Raw genomic sequence first — 19,231 nt, 5'->3', positions numbered from 1 at the left:
GAATTAGAAGAGGAGCCCGAAGATGACTGCTAAAATCTTAAACTTTAATGGATGAAGAGTTGCTTCTTATGGGTGAGCAAAGGAAGTGGTTTCTTGGGTTGGGATCTACTCCTGGTGAAGATGCTGTGAACAGTTTTGAAATGACAGCAGAGGATTTTGAAGATTACAACTTAGATGATAAAGCAATGGCATAGCCTGAGAAGATTGACTTCAATTTTAGAAGACGTTCTCCTGTGGGTAAAATGCCATCAAACAGCATCGGATGTTTGATGTCTTACACAAAATGAAGTGTCATTTGATGCAGGAAACTTCATTGCTTTCTTATTTTAACAAATTGCCAACCTTCAGCAACCACTCCCCTGATCAGTCAGCAACTATCAACATCAAGGCAAGGTGATTATTGTAGCAAAAAAAGTGTTTTAAAAGTAAGGTATATACATTGTTTTTTTTTGTAGACAGAATGCCATTGCATACTTAATAGACTATAGTATAGTGCAAACACAATTTTTATATCCACTAGGAAACCAAAAAAACTCATGTGATTCATTTTATTGCAATATTTGCTTTTTTTGTGGTCTGGAACCAAATCTGCAATTTCTCCAAGGTATGCCTATAATCATTTCAGGTCTTATATTTTCATTTTATAAAAATCGCTGATGGTTTTCCATAGAATGCAAAGTTTCCCATTCAGGGTCTGTCTTTTGAATCCACATGTTTCTATTGGGTTTGAAGACCTGTATCTGAGGTTGAGCTTCCCAGTACCTTCTCTTATCATGTTATCTTGCCTCAGGGGTTTGAAGTTTGCCTCTTCTCTACCACTTGGAAGGTTTATAAGTTGTTTGTCTATGTCCTCTTAAGACAGATACAGACTTTATCACACCCTCACAGAAATCAACAGATCATATTTCAATGCATATTTGTCCATTGCAGATCTAATATGGATAATGCTTTGAAAATATTTAATTAATGCATTTTGATTTCTCTCCTTCTCTTCCATGGCTGAACTATGAGGGCCCTCACTCTATGAAAGAAAATGGTGATGCTACTCAGAATTTCTTGATCTCTATGGAAGATGCTTGTTTGCCAACCAACATCTCCTCTACTTGCACCTGATCCTTCTCTGGAAGTGTTGCTCCCATCCAAGCGGCTGGCATTAACCAAGGCTTGGTTTCCTAGCCTCAATGGTACAGTGGTTCCAGGGGGCTCTCTGCACAGGCAGGGGATACGGATCTGGGAAAGGTTTTTCTTTCCATAGAGATGGACTCCCTTTGCATGTTGCTGAGTAAGAATCCAATGGCTAAATCTTTGTGGCTACCTTGCTACAAAGAGGGGGTGAATGGAAGCATGAAATCATCCTCCAAAGGACTAAGCCTGCACCCTTGATGACAAGCCTGATTCAATGAATGAACAGTTACTGCAGCCATTCAACTTCCTCATTTCTCATTATAAGAAATACCTTTTTAAAAAATCATTAGGACACTTTTAAATAAATATTCTGTTATTTGTAGAGTAAAGCAACTTACTTCTACCACTTTAGTGATACAAAGATTCTGAAACCAAGCAATGTCTTGAGAGTGGGGGGAAAAAAAGCCTCAACTTCTTTAGCTGTCAGTAGTATTTCAAGTATAAGATCTGCCTAAGTTGATTATAGTTTTACTAAAGGCCAAGAATGGAGAATTGGGAAATGGAATAAAGGAAGAGGAAAGCCCAGACTTTTGTGCCCAAGGAATTGTAGGGAGAAGAATCAGAGGAAGGAAGAGCAGGAGTGAGGTGTTATATCAACTGATCCCTATAGTTAGAGTCATGGAGGGGAGAGCATGATCAAGAGAGTCAAAATGGAATTCAGAAAGAACATGGACCCTGAGGTCTGGGTCTGGGCAGAGAATATTTTTTTAGATTTCCCTTAAAATCCCAGGTGCCCATCCCCAGGCACAGGCTTCTGGTATGCCTAGCATGGCAGCAAACCATTTTCTCCACATTTTCCATTTCTTTCTGATATATTTTTCTGCCAGTGAATGAGCCTTTTTTTTTTTTTTTACTTAAATCATGAGTGAAGACTAAAAGATTGTCACAAAGGAAAGCTATTCAAAAGAATCAGTCAATGATGTGCCTTGAAAAAATTAAAGCTATTCAAGGAAGATAATGTGGTATAAGGAAGCATGTACTTGCAAAGAAGGAATGACATAATTGTCTAAATAACTGCTCATAACGGAGCCACTACCCTCAGAGCTCAGAAATCTCACCAGAATGTATCTCAGTGTAGCTGTTTATTGTCCCAATGTCTTTGCTAACATTTGGAAGTTCATTTCAACTTAAAGGCAGAGTCTTTTTTCTGTTTAAGTAGATTTTTTTTTCTTCAAACTATATCTCCTTTAATTTCTCTGCTACATCCTTCTGGAAATCCTCTTAGATGACTGTTCTATTGTTTAATCTCTTCTCTTTGTCTTTGGTTTTTCTTCTTTTTAAAAATAAGTATCCATGGTTTCACTCATGAATTAGCAGCTCGAACTGGCTGGGCTACCCTCTCTTTATTTGGCATCTCTGCCTGGGGTTGCAGACAAATGTAGGTGCCTTCACCTCTATGTCCAGTGTTGGGCTGAGGAGGTTCTCGTGCTGGGGCCAGCACAGAGGGTCTTCTTAGGTACCATTATTACTCTTTCTTTCCTCTTTCCAGGTGACCTCTCCACATGGTGAGCTCAGAGGAGCTGGCCATCTCAAACAACTTTGAGAGTCAGAGTACTCCAAGGAAAACGAACAGTGGCTGAATGGACTTTTCTAGCCTGACCTCAGAAGTCACGAAGCATGATTTCTTCCATATAGGGGTGATCACAAAGTCTTGCCCAGGGTCGCAGGGATGGGAAAGAGACTCTATTTCCTAATGAGGAGAATGTTAAAGGATTTTTACACAAATATGAAAACCACTATGATCATACTTCTGTCCTGTGAGTATTTACATTCCCCCTACATGAAAATTACATTCATTCCCTCTCCAATTCCCCCCAAAGTTCCATCACTGATGATTTCAGATGAAGTTGAAGTTTCTTTGGAGAGATTCCTGACATCTGAAAACCTGTGAACTAAAGAGGTAGTTTTTATGTGTCTCTCATTCACCAAACATACAACTGTAGAACACAAATAAGAAAGACCACTCAAGACCCTCATGTTCAAAGAGGACAGAAGGTTACAGCATCATAATCCATGTCAGTTCTGAGGTCCATTCAGATCCAGGTTGCAGTTCATGGATAAGGACTAGTCCTGCTGCTGGCTCCACACTCTGGGTACTGAGTAATTCTTTCTTTTTCCATAGGACTGACTCATTTCTTATGCTGCTTCCTGCTGCATAACAAATTAACACAAACTCAGTGGGTTTTAACAACACTAATTTATTATCTCACAGTTTTCGTGGGTTATAAGTCCAGTACAGTGAGGCTGGATTCTCTGTGCAAGGTCTTCCCAGGCTGAGATACATGCATCAGCCTGGGCTGAGGTTCTTGGCTGGATCAGGGTGGTCTTAGTTTGCCAGGGCTGTGATGACAAATACCACATAATGGGTTGGGTAAACAACAGGGATAAATTGGCTCATGGTTTTGGAGAATAGAAACCGAAAACCAAGGTCTCAACAGGTTGTACTTTCTCTCAGCGTCTGTAGTGTTTCTGGTGTTGGCTGCCACAATCATTGGGGTTGCCAGACTTCCATCTCTGTCTCTATCACATGGTGCTCTGCCCCATTTTTTTGCTTCGTTTGACTTCTTGCTCCTACTAACCAACTATGTACAGGTTTCCTCCACTTAAAAGCCCTCCAGTCATAAATATTAGGGCCCACATAATTCAATTTGGCCTCATCTAAACAGGATTTTCACAGGTCCTGTATTTAAATATGAGTTCATACCCACACAACCAAGGGTTCAGACTTGAACATGTCTTTATGAGGGATATGATTCAGTCCCCAGCAAGGGCCCATTGTTGGCCCAATTGCCCATGGCAATTGTTGACAGACTTCACTTCCTTGTGGATGTAGGACAGAAGACCCCATTTTCCTGCTAGCTGATGGTTGGGGACTGTACTCAGCTTTCAGAGGTCACCTGGAGTACTGTTTTAATTTGCTAGCTGCCGGAATGCAACACACCAGAGACAGATTGGCTTTTAATAAAAGGGGATTTATTTATTTAGTTCTTCAGAGGAAAGGCAGCTACCTTTCAACTGAGGTTCTTTCTTACGTGGGAAGGCACAGGGTGATCTCTGCTGGCCTTCTCTCCAGGCCCCTGGGTTCCAACAACTTTCCCTGGGGTGATTCCTTTCTGCATCTTCAAAGGCCTGGGCTGAGCTGTGAGTGCTGAGATGAGGTATGCTGAGCTGCTTGGGCTGTGCTACATTGAGCTCCCTCATTTAAGCACCAGCCAATTAAGTCAAACATCATTCATTGCAGCAGGCATACCTTCTAGCTGACTGCAGATGTAATCAGCAACAGATGAGGTTCACGTACCATTGGCTCATGGTCACAGCAACAGAACTAGGTGCCTTCACCTGGTCAAGTTGACAACTGAATCTACCACAAGTACCTTACCATGTGGTCCCCAAAGGCAGTTCACAACATGGGTGCTTGCTTCCAGGCCTGTTGGAGAAAGTCTCCTTGATTTCCTCTTCTGCTGTTAAAGGGTTTGTTAGATTATTCTCAAGCCTATCACAGGGACAGCTGATTTGGAACCTTAATCACATTTGCAAAATCCCTGCAAAGAAGCACCTACATGAAAGTTTGATTCAATAGCTGGGGGAAAGAGTCCAGGAAACTTGGGGAGCCACATTAAAATTTGGCCTATTGGAACAAACTTTTGAGGGTCCAACGGCTTCCTTACACTTTGTACTGTCTCTGTTTCTTTTAGGTCAAGCTGGTAGTGATTCCATAGAACAATTCTTTTAAATTTTATTGGTTTCCTATGAGATTGAGGTCCATTGCATTAAGCAAATGCTATCACCACAAATCCCTATGAGCCAAGCACTAGTCTACTTTGGGCTTTCTCTAAAATTGTTGTGGGATGATGATCTTAATCTTCTTAGTAGCCATATTTTTAACAGAGAGAATCAATCCATTTAGATTTTTAACCTTTTAGATTCTTAAAAGGTCTTTTTACCTTCTAAAAGATTCTTAAAAGGTCTTTTTACCTTCTAAAAGGTCTTTAAGAAGTGATCTTAAAACCTATCCTGGATTTGATCTTGGTTTGAGGATCTTATTTGTAGCATTGATTGACATCTGGACATGCCTAGGATCATAAATAAGTTTTATTTTCAAACCTGTGAGACCTGCCTCCTTTCTATTTCATCTAAATTTTGCTTGAAAACTAACTGGTCTCTCTCTCTCTCTTTTTAACTCAATTGTTTATCCTTAAGTTATCATAGATAGCTAAAATAAACCAATTGTGACTTTCAGCAGTGTGCTTGGAATTCCCCAGATCGTTAATTATAGCTACTGTTTCCATGCCACAGAGTTGCACTTTCACCACCACAATCAATTTTAGAACATTTTCATTGCTCCTAAAATAAAAACTCCAAATCCCTTACATGATCCTTTTATTGAAATTTATCTTTGGCCTTGTAACTTTGTTACAATTGATGGAAGAATATTTAATATTACTAACTATAGTCCATAATTTGCATTAGGTATATTTTCCTGACATACCAACTGTGCCAATTTTAAAAGGTTTATTTACCCTAGAAAAGCCATGTTCTAATCCTAATCAACCTTGAAGGAGCAATGGCTTCTTTTAATCCCTATTCAGCACTGTATGTTGGAAACTTTAATTAGTTTAACTCCATGGAAATGCGACTCAATCAAGTATGGGTATTAAACTTCCTTAGGGGAGATGATTCTCCACCCATTCCAGGTGAATCTTAATTGGTTTTACTGGAATCTTTTAAAAGAAGAGCACTTTGGAAATAGCTACAGAACAACAAGAGAGAAAGCCACGAGATTCTGAGAGAGCAAAGAATGACACAGCCATGAGAAGCAGAGAGTCTGCCAGCTAGGGACTTGGAGATGAAGAAGAAAAATGCCTCCTGGGTAGCTTCATGAAACTAGAAGCCAAGAGAGAAAGCTAGCAGACTCCGTGTTTGCCATTTCCACTTGAGAGAGAACCCTGAACTTCATTGGCTTTCTTGAATCAAGATATCTTTCCTTAGGTGCCTTAGATTGGACATTTCTATAGACTTGCTTTAATTGGGACATTTTCATGACCTTAGTATTGTAAACTTGTAAATTATTAAATCCCCCTTTTTAAAAAGCCATTCATTTCTGGTGTATTGCATTCCAGCAGCTAGCAAACTAGAACACCAACCTATTATTCATACTTTGTAATAGTGACATACATTTGTTCTAGTTCATGGAAGAACATTCTTATATTTGTCCTAATAAGCATCTTCATCTCCACAACAGGGTTCACTTTGTTATAAGTAATCGAATGAATATCTACAGGCTTTTTTAACTTCAAAGATTACAAAAACAATCTAAAGTTTAGAGATTAAGCCATATGTTGAAATTTAATGACTTACAGTTTGCTATTCGATTGTTATTAATTTTAAGTTATAGGAAATTATATTATATGCCATAGTTTTAATACTGTATTTTAATTTTCTTCTCAGCAGAATGTTGGTGAAAGCCCTTGACTAAGAAATTATTTGTGCTCTGGAGTCATTTTGATTCCTGCTGAGCTTCTACTTGTCATGCTCTGCTGAGCTAGTCTGTGTGTCCATGCTTTTCTTATTCATGGTCTACGTTTCTCCCTCAGTTTATTTTAAAGAACAAAGTCTCTATTATGCAGGGCAAGTTATTCTCCTTTAATAGACTCTGTAAAATAATGGTTACCAGTTAACTTGGTAACAGTGACCAGCCTCACCATCTGTTCCTGTATGAGCTGGCTAGTGTGTTTTTGCTGATTCATTAGTGAAAAAGAGTTAAGTTCTCAAATCAAATTTTCCTACCTTGACTGGCCAGTGCTAGTAACACTGCCTTTGTCTTACCCTGTAAGAAGACACATGCAGCTATTGCAACTGAAGAATATGACTTTTGTCTTTTGATTAATTTTATGTGGAATACACTGAACACACCTAAGTACTATCCTAAGACAGTGTGTGTGGGTGGGAGGTGGTGTAAGGTGGATGCATTTTAGATTTTGCCCTCACGGAATATACCAGTGCAAGGTGTCTTAGTTTCTAAGGGCGTGGTAACAAATTAGTTCAAACTGGATGGCTTTCAACAACAGGAGCTTATTATTTCACAGCTCTGAAGACTCTAGGGGCTGTTCCCTCCTTGCCTCCTCCTAACTTTCAATGATTGTCAAAAATCTTCAGCATTTCTTAACTTGTAGATGCATCACTCCTTCTCTGCTTCCCTTATCACAAGGCATTTCCCTTGTGTGTCTGTGTGGCTGTATCCAAATTTCTCTGTCTTGTAAGAATACCAGTCTTATCAACTAAGGGCTCTCCTTAACCTAGGAGGACCTCTTCTTAACTGGATTACATCTGTAAAGACTCTATTTCCAAATAAAGTCACATTTATAGGCTACAAGTAAACATGAATTCGGGGGGACACTGTAAAACCCAGTACACAAGGCAAATGGCAAATGACAGTTCATTAGAATGAAATAATATGTAGTGGGGTAAGGGAAAAAGGGAGCATGTAGACAATATGGTACGTCACTGGGACTTTAAAAAATGGATAGGGTTGGTTCTATAGAGATTGGGGAGTAAACATTTTATAAAGGGGGAACAGATTAAGAAAAACTATAGAGGTCAGTAGTTCAACAGCCCCACCGTAGGGAATAAGGTGGAAATCATACAATTATTGTGTAAGCCCAGCAGGGAACTTTTATATTGGCTCTTCATATTAATGCAAAAATTATGCTTAATAATACAAGGAAGACCAGTTCCAGAGCATTTAGCCCTGTGTTGCAATGGCTTTTGCTTCCTTCCAGCATACTTATCTCTAAAGCAGTCATTCTATTGGCTCCATGGTTATAAATGTTTTCAGGAAGTGCTTTCAGAAACAATAAATACTTCTTGGCCCCATTACCACAAAATTCCCCATGTTTCATGCCCACATTTAGCTTTGGTTATATTCAGAGAGAAAAAAAGGAACCTTTGTTGAGCAGGCTTAAAAATTAAAGCTTAAAATTCAGGGATTCAGAAAGTTCCATAATGACTGCATTTTTAGTAACATTTAGGAATGTTTGCCTTTAGTTTTCATTTTAGTGGAAGTTTCTGTAAAGATGAAGTAATCATCATTTTTAAAGAAAGAATAACAGTATCTCTATCCCTATAGTTTACAGTGTGCTTTCAACGCTTTCCCTCATGTTCATCATGAAGTGCATCCTCATTTTGTAGAGGTGGAAAGGGAGTCTTGGAGATGCTGGTGATGACTTGCACAAACTTTTAGAACCAGGGAACAGGGAAGCAACTTAATTTTCGTGACCACCGACTTCAAACCCAGGAGCCTTCCCACTGTCCCTCAACTGAGAGACTATTTTTTCAGTTTCAAAATAAAACAAACAAAAATAAAATAAACAAAAATCCTCTTTTCTACCTCCCCAGTTAGATGGCAGTCACATCTACACAAGGATATTGAGCAATCAGCAATGACATTGTTTCCCCCTCCACATAGGAGTCGAACCGCAAGTTATTATAACAACGCTGGTCATTACTCTTGCCAAAGTATTTCATCATCTTCTGGCGTCCATGATATCTTGATATGCTTATCCAGCATGACTGATATTTTGGTTCTTAATAAGGAGGCTAGTTAAGCAAAGAAGCTAATTATGGGAGATTTTTCTTTGGCTCCGAGGGTTAGGCATGCACTGACAGGACCCTGCGCCAAATCCCGCAGCATATGCCTATATGAGGTTTCTAGTCTGCCAACATCAAGTAATTCCACTAATTAAAAGCACATTTAATTAATTCCACTAATTAAAAACAAATTATCACAAAAGACTGATTTTTCTAGGATCAATTATCAGTTGGCATTTATGGTATACATGAAGAAGAACAGATAATAAGATTGCAGTCATGACTTTACTCAAGTTAGTTCAGCAAATGTTTAAGATTAGGATTAAAACTTCAGGAGAGAGGCCTCAGGAATGTTTGTGAGTGTTGTTTTTATTTTGTTTAGGTGGGCTCTGAAGGTAAACATTTGCTCAGCCATAGTGGGTATCTGTGATTTAACAGGATATGGTCCTAAACATTAAAAATTACATTTAAATTCTTTGCTCTTTAGTGTTTAAAGAAAAGCAATGCAAAATAAACAATAAATGAAAAGTTTACAAAGCTACCAAAGGCTGGAAAATATCTAGCAAAGTCAAGTTATCTCTTTGAAGCAGATCACTGATATTTTAGCAAGAAGAATAGCGTTCTCAGGATGTTTAAATTTTAAAGCAACATCGTATTAAAATAGCCTACTTTATAAAACCAATGTAGAAATATAACACTGATAAATGTAAGAGAACCTGGGATCTGGGAGTCATACAATGAAGATATTTCCAATTCCCCTAGCAGGTAGTTTTGTGGTCCCTGAATTCCACCCCGGAATTCATAATTTTACACTAGAAGAGTTCCAAGTGATAGAAAGTCCTCCTTATATTGCTTTGATACTTTTTTATTTCCTTCCTAATTATGCCTTAAAAATTTCTACTGAAAAAATTCTATCATACTTAAAGATTTAATGTCTTGTCTAAAATCTTTTTCAGGTCCCTGCAACAATCTGAACTCTTCTCTTGACATATGACAGTTTGTCAATGACTCCAAATAAAACATAAAAAAAATGAGATAGCAAGTATAATTAAAGTACTTATCTTAAGGTATGTACTATTTATCTATACTAAAGCAGACTAAGTATAATTGAGAATTTTTAGCCAAAGATTTCATGGATATTTCCATTTTGAGATAATAGTGTATCCTTGTATGTCTTCCTTTTGAGCAATTATTCAAAAACTACAGATCTAAAGCTTACCCAAGATGAAATAGATAACCTGAATGGTCTTTTGGCTATTAAATAAATTGAATCCGTAGATGCTTTCACTGGGGGATTCAATCAAATATTTAAAGAAAAATAAGACCAATATTGGGCTATATCTTCCGGAAAATAGAGTAGGAGGGAATACTTCCAAACTCATTTTACATTGCCTCAATTACTCTGATAGCAAAACCAAACAAAGATGAAAGAAAGAAAGGAAGAAAGGAAGGAAGGAAGGAAGGAAGGAAGGAAGGAAGGAAGGAAGGAAGGAAGAAAGAAAGAAAACTACAAGATAGTATCCCTAATGTAAAAATTGAATCAAACAGAGTGCAAGGTTAGTTCAGTGGTAGAATTCTCACCTGCCATGTGGGAGACCCGGCTTCAATTCCTGGTCCATGCACTTCCCAAACAATAAACAAACAAGCAGAACAAACACACAAACAAACAAAAAACAAAACTTCAACAAATGGTGCTGCAATATGAGGTACTCGCATGGAAAATAATGAAATGTGACCCTGCCATACAGCATCAAAAGAATGATAAGAGTTTATCTCAGGAATGCAAGGCTGGTTCAATATTTTAAAGACAATAAATGCAATACATCTATTAAATAAACAAAATTTGATCATATCAATTGAGGCAAAACAAGATTTGACAAAACTCAACATCCATTTATGGTAAAAATCTCAGCAAACTAAAAATTAGAAGACAGCTTCTTCAACTTTTAAAGGACATCTACAAAAAATAAAACAAAAACTATAGCTAACATCATACTTACTGGTGAAAGAATGAGTGTTATTTCTCTAATATTGGAGGTCCACTGTCACCATAGCTATTCAAAATAAAACTGGATATTCTGGCCAGTTCAGTTAAAGTAAGGTAAAAGAAGCACACACACACACACACAGATCAGAAAAGGAGAATTAAAACAGTCTCTATTTCCAGATTACCTACATAGAAATCTCAAGGAATCTATAAAATATCTCCTAGATCTAATGAGTTAGTTCAGCAAGATTGCAAGATACATGTTTGATATATAAATCTAATTATCTTTCTATACTCTAGAAATGAGCACATGGAATTGGAAATTAAAAACACAATACCATTTCACAACCTGCTCAAAAACCTGAAAAATTAAGGTATAAATCTAGCAAAATATGTAGGGGATTTGCATGCTGGAAACTACTATGAAATACTAATGAAATAAATCAAAGAAGATATAAATAAATGGAGAAATATTCTGTGTACATGGACTGGAAGACTCAACATAGTAAAAATGCTAATTTTTGTCAAATTGGTATGTAAATTTAACATAATCTTAGCAAAATTCTTTTTTAGATATAGAAAGCGTTATTCTAATGTTTATTTGGAAAGCCAAAAGGACTAGAATAATTAAAACAATTTTGAGAAAGAAGAAAAAAATCCATCTATTTGATTTCAAGACTTATTATATAGCTATAATAATCAAAATTGTTTGGAATTGGCAGGATGATACACAAATATATCAATGTAACAGAACAGAGGACCCAGAAATATTTCCATATAGGTACGGTCAACTGATTTTTTAAAAAAACTAAAGCAGTTATAGAAAAATCATATAGAAAGTACAGAATTCTTATATAAGCACCCTTCACACACATAGTTTTCCCTATTACTAACATTTTGCATTAGCCTAGTAACTTTGTTAAAATTTATGAAACAGTATTGCCATAATATTCAATTACATGTATATACCACATTTTGCTTGTCCATTCATCAGTTTCTGGACACTTGGATTATTTATAACTTTTGGCAATTGTGAATAATGCTGCTGTGAACATGGTGTACAAATACCTTTTTTGTTTGCATCCCTATTTTCAATTCTTATGAGTATGTACCTAGTAATGGGGTTGTCAGATCATATGGTAGTTCTATACTTAACTTCCAGAGGAATTGCCAAACTGTCTTCTACAGTGACTATACCATCTTACATCAAACCAGCAATGAAAGAGAGTTCCTCTTTCTCCACATCCTCTCCAATATTTGTAATTTTTAAAATTGTAGCCATTGTATTGGGTGTGAAGTGATATCTCATTTTGGATTGGCTTGCATTTCCCTAATAGTGATTTTAAGCAACTCTTCATGTGCTTTTTTTTTTTTTTTGTGATTTCTTTATCCTCTTTGGAGAGATGTCTATTCAAATATTTTGTCTATTAAAAATTGTGTACTGTTTTTATTGTTGAGCTGTAGGATTTCTTTATATATTCTGATAGTAACCCTTATTCTTTTCTCGTTTTTCTCCAAATATTTTCTTCCATTGAATAAGTTATCTCTTAATTTTCATGACAAGTCCTTTGATGTACAAAAATATTTAATTTAGAGGGGGTCTTAATTTATCTATATTTTTCTTTTATTGCTTCAGCAATAAGAAATCATTGCCTAACACAAGATGCTGAAGATTCTTCTCTTTATTTTCTTCTAGGAGTTTAACAGTCCTGGTCCTTATATTAAATTCTTTGATGTATTTTGAGTTAACTTTTGTATACGATGTGAAATAAGGGTCCTCCTTCATGCTTTTGCATATAGATATCTAGTTCTCTCATCACCATTCATTGAAGGGACTAATTTTTTTTCCAAATTGTGTGGGCTTGGCAGCCTTGCTAAGATTCAGTTGTGTGGGTCTATTTCTGAACTCTCACTTTGATTCCATTGGTTGATTTATCTATCCTTGTGCCAGCAACATGTTATTTTGACCACTCTATCTTTGTAATAAAATTTAAAGGCAGGTTATTTGCGTCCTCCAACTTCATTCTTCTGTTTCAGGAAGTTTTCATGTATTCAGGGGCCACATAACCTTCCAAATAAATAGCTTTATTGTCAATTATTCAGGACTTTCTATGTAGGATCATGTCAGCTGCAAAAGTGAGAGTTTTACTTCTTCCTTTCACACTTAGATGCCTTTATTTATTTTTTACTGACTAATTTCTCTGGCTAGAACTTCTAGTACTATGTTGAATAACAGTGATGACACTGGGCATCCTTGCCTTTTTCAAGACCTTAGAGAGAAGACTTTCATTCTTTCAAATTGAGTATGATGTTAGCAGTGGGTTTTCATATGTGCCCGTTTATTATGTTGAGTGAGTTCCTTCTGTTCCTACTTTTCTGAGTGTTTTTTTTTCCCAAAAAATGATGTTGCATTTTGCCAAATGACTTTTCAGTATCAATTGAGATGATCATTTGTCTTTCTCTTTCATTTTGCTGATGTAACATAAACATTAATTTATTTTCTTATGTTGAACCACACTTGTATAACTGGGATAAAACCTGATTGATCTTAGTGTACAATTATTTTGATGTGCTGTTGGATTCTATTTGCATGCATTTTGTTGAGAAATTTACACCTATATTCATAAGAGAAATTGGAATGTAATTTTCTTTTTTTGTAGTTCTCTATCTGGGTTTGGTATTAGGGTGATGTTGGCCTCATAGAATTAGTTAGATAGTTTTCCTTTCATTTTAATTTTTTGGAGGAGTTTAAGCAGGATAGGTATTAACTCTTCTTGGAATGATCAGTAGAATTCACCTGTGAATCCATCTGGTACTAGGCTTTTCTTTTTTAGGGAGGTTTCTGATGACTGATTCAATTTCTCTGCCTGTTATTGATCTGTTGGGTTCCTCTCTTTCTAGTAGTGTCAGTGTAGGTTGTTGGTGTGTTTCCAGGAATTTGTTCACTTCATCTAGGTGGTCTAATTTGTTGGTACACTGTTGTTCATGTTATCCTTTTATGAAAACTTTTTATTTCTGTGGGGTCATAATTAATGTCCCCACTCTCATTTCTGATTTTATTTGTGTGTTCTCTCTTTATTTCTTTGTCAGTCTATCTAAGAATGCACTAATTTTATTGATCTTTTAAAATATTTAAGTTTGGGTTTGTTAATTCTCTCTATTGCTTTTTTATCCTCAATTTCATTTATTTCTGCTCTAATTATGGCTAATTTCTTTTTTCTGTTTGCTTTGGCCTTAACTGGCTGTTCTTTTTAAGCTTTAGTTTTTCCTTCATATGTGCAATTAGGTCTTTGATTTTAGCTTTTTCTTCTTTTTTAATGTAAGTGTTCAGGGCTATATATTTCCCTCTCAGAACAACTTTAACTACATCCCATATGTTTTGGTAGGTTATGTGCTTGTTTTCATTTGTCTCAAGATATTTTCTGATTTACCTTGAAGTTACATCTTTGACCCACTGGTTGGTTAAGCAAGTATTATTTATCTTCCGCATATTTTGTGGATTTCCTGTTCCCTGTCTGTTATTGATTTCCAGTTTCGTTCCATTATGGTGAGAGAAAATGCTCTGTATGATTTCAGTATTTCTAAATTTATTGAGACTTGTTTTGTGACCCATCATGTGAACTCTCCTGGAGAATGGTCCATGTGCATTTGAGAACAATATATATATATACCTTGCTGTTTAGGCATGAAATGTTCTTTATATGTCTGTTAGATCTAGTTCATTTATCTCATTATCAGGCTCTCTGTTTCTTTATTGATTGTTCCATCTAGATGTTCTCTCTATTGATGGAGTGTGTACTGAAGTCACTAAGTATTATTGTAGAGATGTCTATTTCTCCCTTCAGTTTTGCCAGTGTTTGCTGCATGTATTTTGAGGACACGTGCAGAGCTACATAAATATATTTTTTCTTGATATATTCCTCATTTTATTAATATAAAATGTCCTGGTTGTCTCATAATGGCTGTTCTAGTTTGCTAGCTGCCAGAATGAGATATACCAGAAACATAATGATTTTTAAAAAGAGGAATTTATTAAATTGCTAGTTTACAGTTCTAGGGTTATGAAAATGTTCCAGTTAGAGCAAGTCTATAGAAATGTCCAAATTAAGGCACCAACAAGAGGTTACCTTCACTCAAGAAAGGCCAATGAAGTTCAGGGTTTCTCTCTCATCTGGAAAGGCACATGGCGAACATGGCGACATCTGCTACCTATCTCTCCAGGCTTCTTGTTTAGTGACGCTCCCTCAGAGGCATTTTTCTGCTTCATCTTCAAGTTCTCTGTACTTCTCTGTACTTCTCTGTAGTTCTCTTGTCATTTTCAAGCTTTTCCAAATGCTTCTTCTTTTAAAGGATTCCAGTAACATAATCAAGACCCACCTGGAATGGGTGGAGTCAAATCTCCCTCTATTCAAAAGTTAATACCCACAATTGGGTCAGTCACATCTCCATGGAGATAACCTAATGAACTTTCCAACCTAAAATACTGAATAAGGATTAAAAGAAACAGCTGCTTTTATAAAAACCCCACAATGGCTTTTGAATTAAAGTATTTTTTTTTCTGATATTAATATAGCTACCCCTGCTCTTTTTTGTTTACTATTTGCATGGAATATATTTTTTCCATCCTTTCATTTTCAACCTGTTTGTGCTTTTGTGTCTAAGATGTGTCTCTTGTATACAACATATAGTTGAACCATGATTTTTTTATCCATTTTTCCAACCTGCGTCTTTTGATTGGGGAGTTTAATCCTTTAACACTCACTGTTATTACACTAAAGTCAGTGATTAGTTCAGCCATTTTGTCCTTTCATTTTTATATGTCATATTATTCTTTTGTCTCTCTTTTCACTTATTGCATCCTTTTTTCCTGTATAGTTAACCTTTTGGGATACATCTGACAGATACCTTTCTCATTTCTGCTTCTGTATGTTTTAAAAATATTTTTTTCTTTGGCGTTATCCTGAAGTTTAAATTACACAACCTACATTTATAGTCTTTCCATCTGAAAGGATACCAACTTAGCTTCAATAGCATATATGTTCTGTGCTCCCATATCACTCTGCTCCCATCTTTATGTTATCTTTTCCCACTTTACCATTTATATTTTATACATCCATTATCAAGAAATATACCTTTCTCTTGTTCAATTTTATTGATTCATATGTTAATTAAAGAGTAGGGTTATATATTGAGGATATAGTACTACTGGGTTTTGTGTTTACCCTTTTAGTTACCTTACTGAGTATCTTCATTTCTTCACACTGTTCCAAGCCACTCCTGTGTTTTCCTTTCACCCTACAGGACACCATATAGTAATTATGGGGTTGGGCTCTTGTTGACATACTGTCTCAGTTTTTGTTTATCTGTGAATACTTTTAGACACTGCCTTATTTTTAAAATATTTTTATTGAAAAATCTTCACACACATACATTCCATTCATGGTGTACAATCAATGGCTCACAATATCATCACATAGTTGTATATTTATCACCATGATCATTTTTTTGGAACATTTCCATCACTCCAGAAAAAGATATAAAAAGAAAAAAGAAAAAATTCATACATTCTCCCTTAATTTTTTTAAACCTTTTTGTAACATATATACAAAGCGAAGAAAGAAGAAAGCAATAGTTTTCAAAGTACCCTTCAACAAGTAGTTACATGGCAGATCCCAGAGTTTGTCATGGGCTACCACACGATTGTCCCAGATTTTTTCTTCTAGCTGTTGCAGAATAGAGAGGCTACAAGGAATAAATACTTTTTATCCTCACAATCGACTTTTTAAAATTTTTTTGTGAAAAGTAACATATATATATAAAGCAATAAATTTCAAAGCACAGCACAATAAGTGGTTGTAGAATAGATTTCAGAGTTTGGTATGGGTTACAATTCCACAATTTTAGATTTTTCTTCCAGCTACTCTAAGATACTGGAGACTAAAAGAAATATCAATTTAATGGTTCACCAATCATATTCATTTGTTAAACCCTACCTTTTCTGTATAACTCCACCAATGCCTTTGATTTTTCTATCTACTCTTTAAGGGTATTTGAGCTATGGCCATTCTAACTTTTCATGTTGGATGGGGCTGTTAATAACTCAGAGGAGTCTCCATTAATTTTTGAAAGACAGTTTTGATGGATAAAGACTTTTTTGGCTCATCGTTTTTCTCTTTCAATACCTTAAATATATCATATCATTGCCTTTTTGCTTCCATGGCAATTGGGACTTAGTCCCAATTTAATTCAATGTAATGAACTGCTTTTATTTTGCTTTCAGAATTTTCTTTATCTTTGACATTTGACATTTGGGTGGGTTTGAAGTTTTAATGTACCTCAGAAAATCCATGCCCTTTAACTCTCATTCAATATTGCTAGATGGGACCTTTATGATTGTTTCCATGGAAATGGATCCTACCCAATTGTGGGTGTAACTTCTGATTAGATGGTTTCCATGGAGATATATCTTTACCCATTCAAGGTAGGGTTGCTTACAGGAGCCCTTGAAGAAGGAAGCACTTTAAAAGCTTTAGAGCCATGAGAACCAACAGAGCCAACAGAACAGCCAGAGCCCTGGGGAAGCCACTGAAGAAACCTGGAGAGAAAGTTAGCAGATGTCACCATGTGCCTTTTCAGCTGAGAGAGAAATCCTGAACATCATCGGTGTTCCTGAGCCAAGGTATCTTTCCCTGGATGCCTTAGATTGGAAATTTTTATAGACTTGTTTTAATTTGGACATTTTCACAATCTTAGAACTGTAAACTTGCAACTTAATAAATTCCCCTTTTTAAAAGCCATTCCGTTTCTGATATATTGCATTCTGGTAGCTTTTACAAACTAATACAACATTCTAATTAGTATGTGTCTCAGAGTAGATTTATTCAAATTTATTGTGTTTGTATTGCATTGCACTGCCTGGGCATACATATTTCTGTCTTTCATTAGAGTTGGGAAATTTTTTGAACATTATTTCTTCAAATATTATTTATGCTCCTTTAACCTTCTCTTCTACTTCTGGGACATCCATGGCACATATGTTTGCGTTTCATGCTGCTAGTCAATCTCTGAGACTCTGCTCAATTTTTTCTATTATTTTCTCTATCTGTTCTTTTGACTGTACAATTTTGATTGTCCTATTTTCTAGCTTGTATTCATACTTCTGACTGTTTAAATCTACTTTTATATGCCTCTAGTATATTTTTAATTCCCAGTATTTTAACTTTCATCCTCACAATTTTTCTTATGTTTCTTTTTATACGTTTAAATTATTCTTTGTGCTCACACAGTATCTTCTTATTATCCTTTATTATTTTTTTTTTTTTTTTTAAAGAGAGAGGGAGGAAGGGAAGGAAAGACAGAGAGAAGGAAGGAAGGATAGAAGGAAGGAAAGGAAACATCTTTAAACATTTTCTTGTTTTATTGTATTTTGTTTGTTTGTTTGTTTTTTACATGGGCTGGGGCCGGGAATCGAACCGAGGTCCTCCGGCATGGCAGGCAAGCACTTTGCCCGCTGAGCCACCGCGGCCCGCCCTATCCTTTATTTTTTATGCACATTTTCTTCATCTTCTTGAATTGATTTAGGAGATTTGTTTGAACATCTTTGATTAGTTGTCCTAACTTCTGAGTCTCCTCTGAAGTTTAATCTGGTTCCTTGACTGAGTCATATCTCCCTGTTTCTTAGTATGGCTAGTGATTTTTTTTTTCCTGATGTGTAAGCATCTGATTCTCTTGATAGGTTAACTCTAAGGCCTGTTTCTTCATGTCTGTGGCTTTATGGTCAATTTGCTTTGTATTAAGAGTCTTCTTTGACACTTGTTTTAAATTATTCTAGACCTTCAGAGTAGCCCATGTTTAACTTTTCAGATTTTCTCAGGTCTTCTTAATCTGATTTTTGCCCTGGATATGCAGTATAATTTTTAAGATTGACCCTTTTGTTCATATTATTTTAGTACATAATTCTTTTAATATGCACTTGCTGTTGGATTGTTTGCTAGAAATTTGCTCAGGATCTTTGTATCTATCTTATAAGGCAAATTCATCTGTAATTTTCTTTTTGTGATATTTTTATCTTGTTTTGGTATTAGTGTGATGCTGATCTCATAGAATGAATTGAGAAATATAACTTCATCTTCAATTGTTTTGAAAGAGTATGAGCTTTGTTAGTGTTAATTCTCTTTTTGAACCTGTGTATCAGATTGTTAGTTAAAATTCACCAGTGAAACTGTCTGGTACTGGATTTTGCTTTGTAGAAAAGATTTTAATTATTGATTTAATTTTTTTACTTCTTATTGGTCTTTTTATATCTTCTATTTCTTTTAGAGTCATGTGTAGTTTGTGTCTTTGTAGGAATTTTCCCATTTCATCTGGGTTACCTAATTTTTTGATGAGCAATTGTTCAGAGTATCCTCTTTTGATCCTTTTTTATTTTTGTGGTGTCAGTATATTCTCCCTTTTATTCCTGATTTAATTATT

At 35.8% G+C, this 19,231-nt stretch overlaps 1 long non-coding RNA gene across 2 annotated transcripts in view; it reads left to right on the top strand.

Moving 5' to 3' along the window:
• The window catches only part of LOC143684798 (uncharacterized), a 70,414-nt gene extending 60,608 nt beyond the window's left edge, over positions 1-9,806 (top strand). Inside the window, exons 3-4 of one of the 2 annotated variants that reach the window (XR_013176171.1) lie at positions 2,675-2,942; positions 9,729-9,806. This is a non-coding gene — a long non-coding RNA (uncharacterized LOC143684798). Of the gene's footprint in view, positions 1-2,674; positions 2,943-6,636; positions 6,801-9,728 lie in introns of those variants that run through there. The other variant, XR_013176179.1, reaches the window with a different exon arrangement.
• Positions 9,807-19,231: the final 9,425 nt, after the last annotated feature.

Source organism: Tamandua tetradactyla, chromosome 1 (genome assembly GCF_023851605.1).
Source record: "Tamandua tetradactyla isolate mTamTet1 chromosome 1, mTamTet1.pri, whole genome shotgun sequence".
NCBI classification, from domain to species: domain Eukaryota; kingdom Metazoa; phylum Chordata; class Mammalia; order Pilosa; family Myrmecophagidae; genus Tamandua; species Tamandua tetradactyla.
Note: the sequence above shows the minus strand (reverse complement) of the source record. Positions and strands in the feature narration are given on the sequence as shown.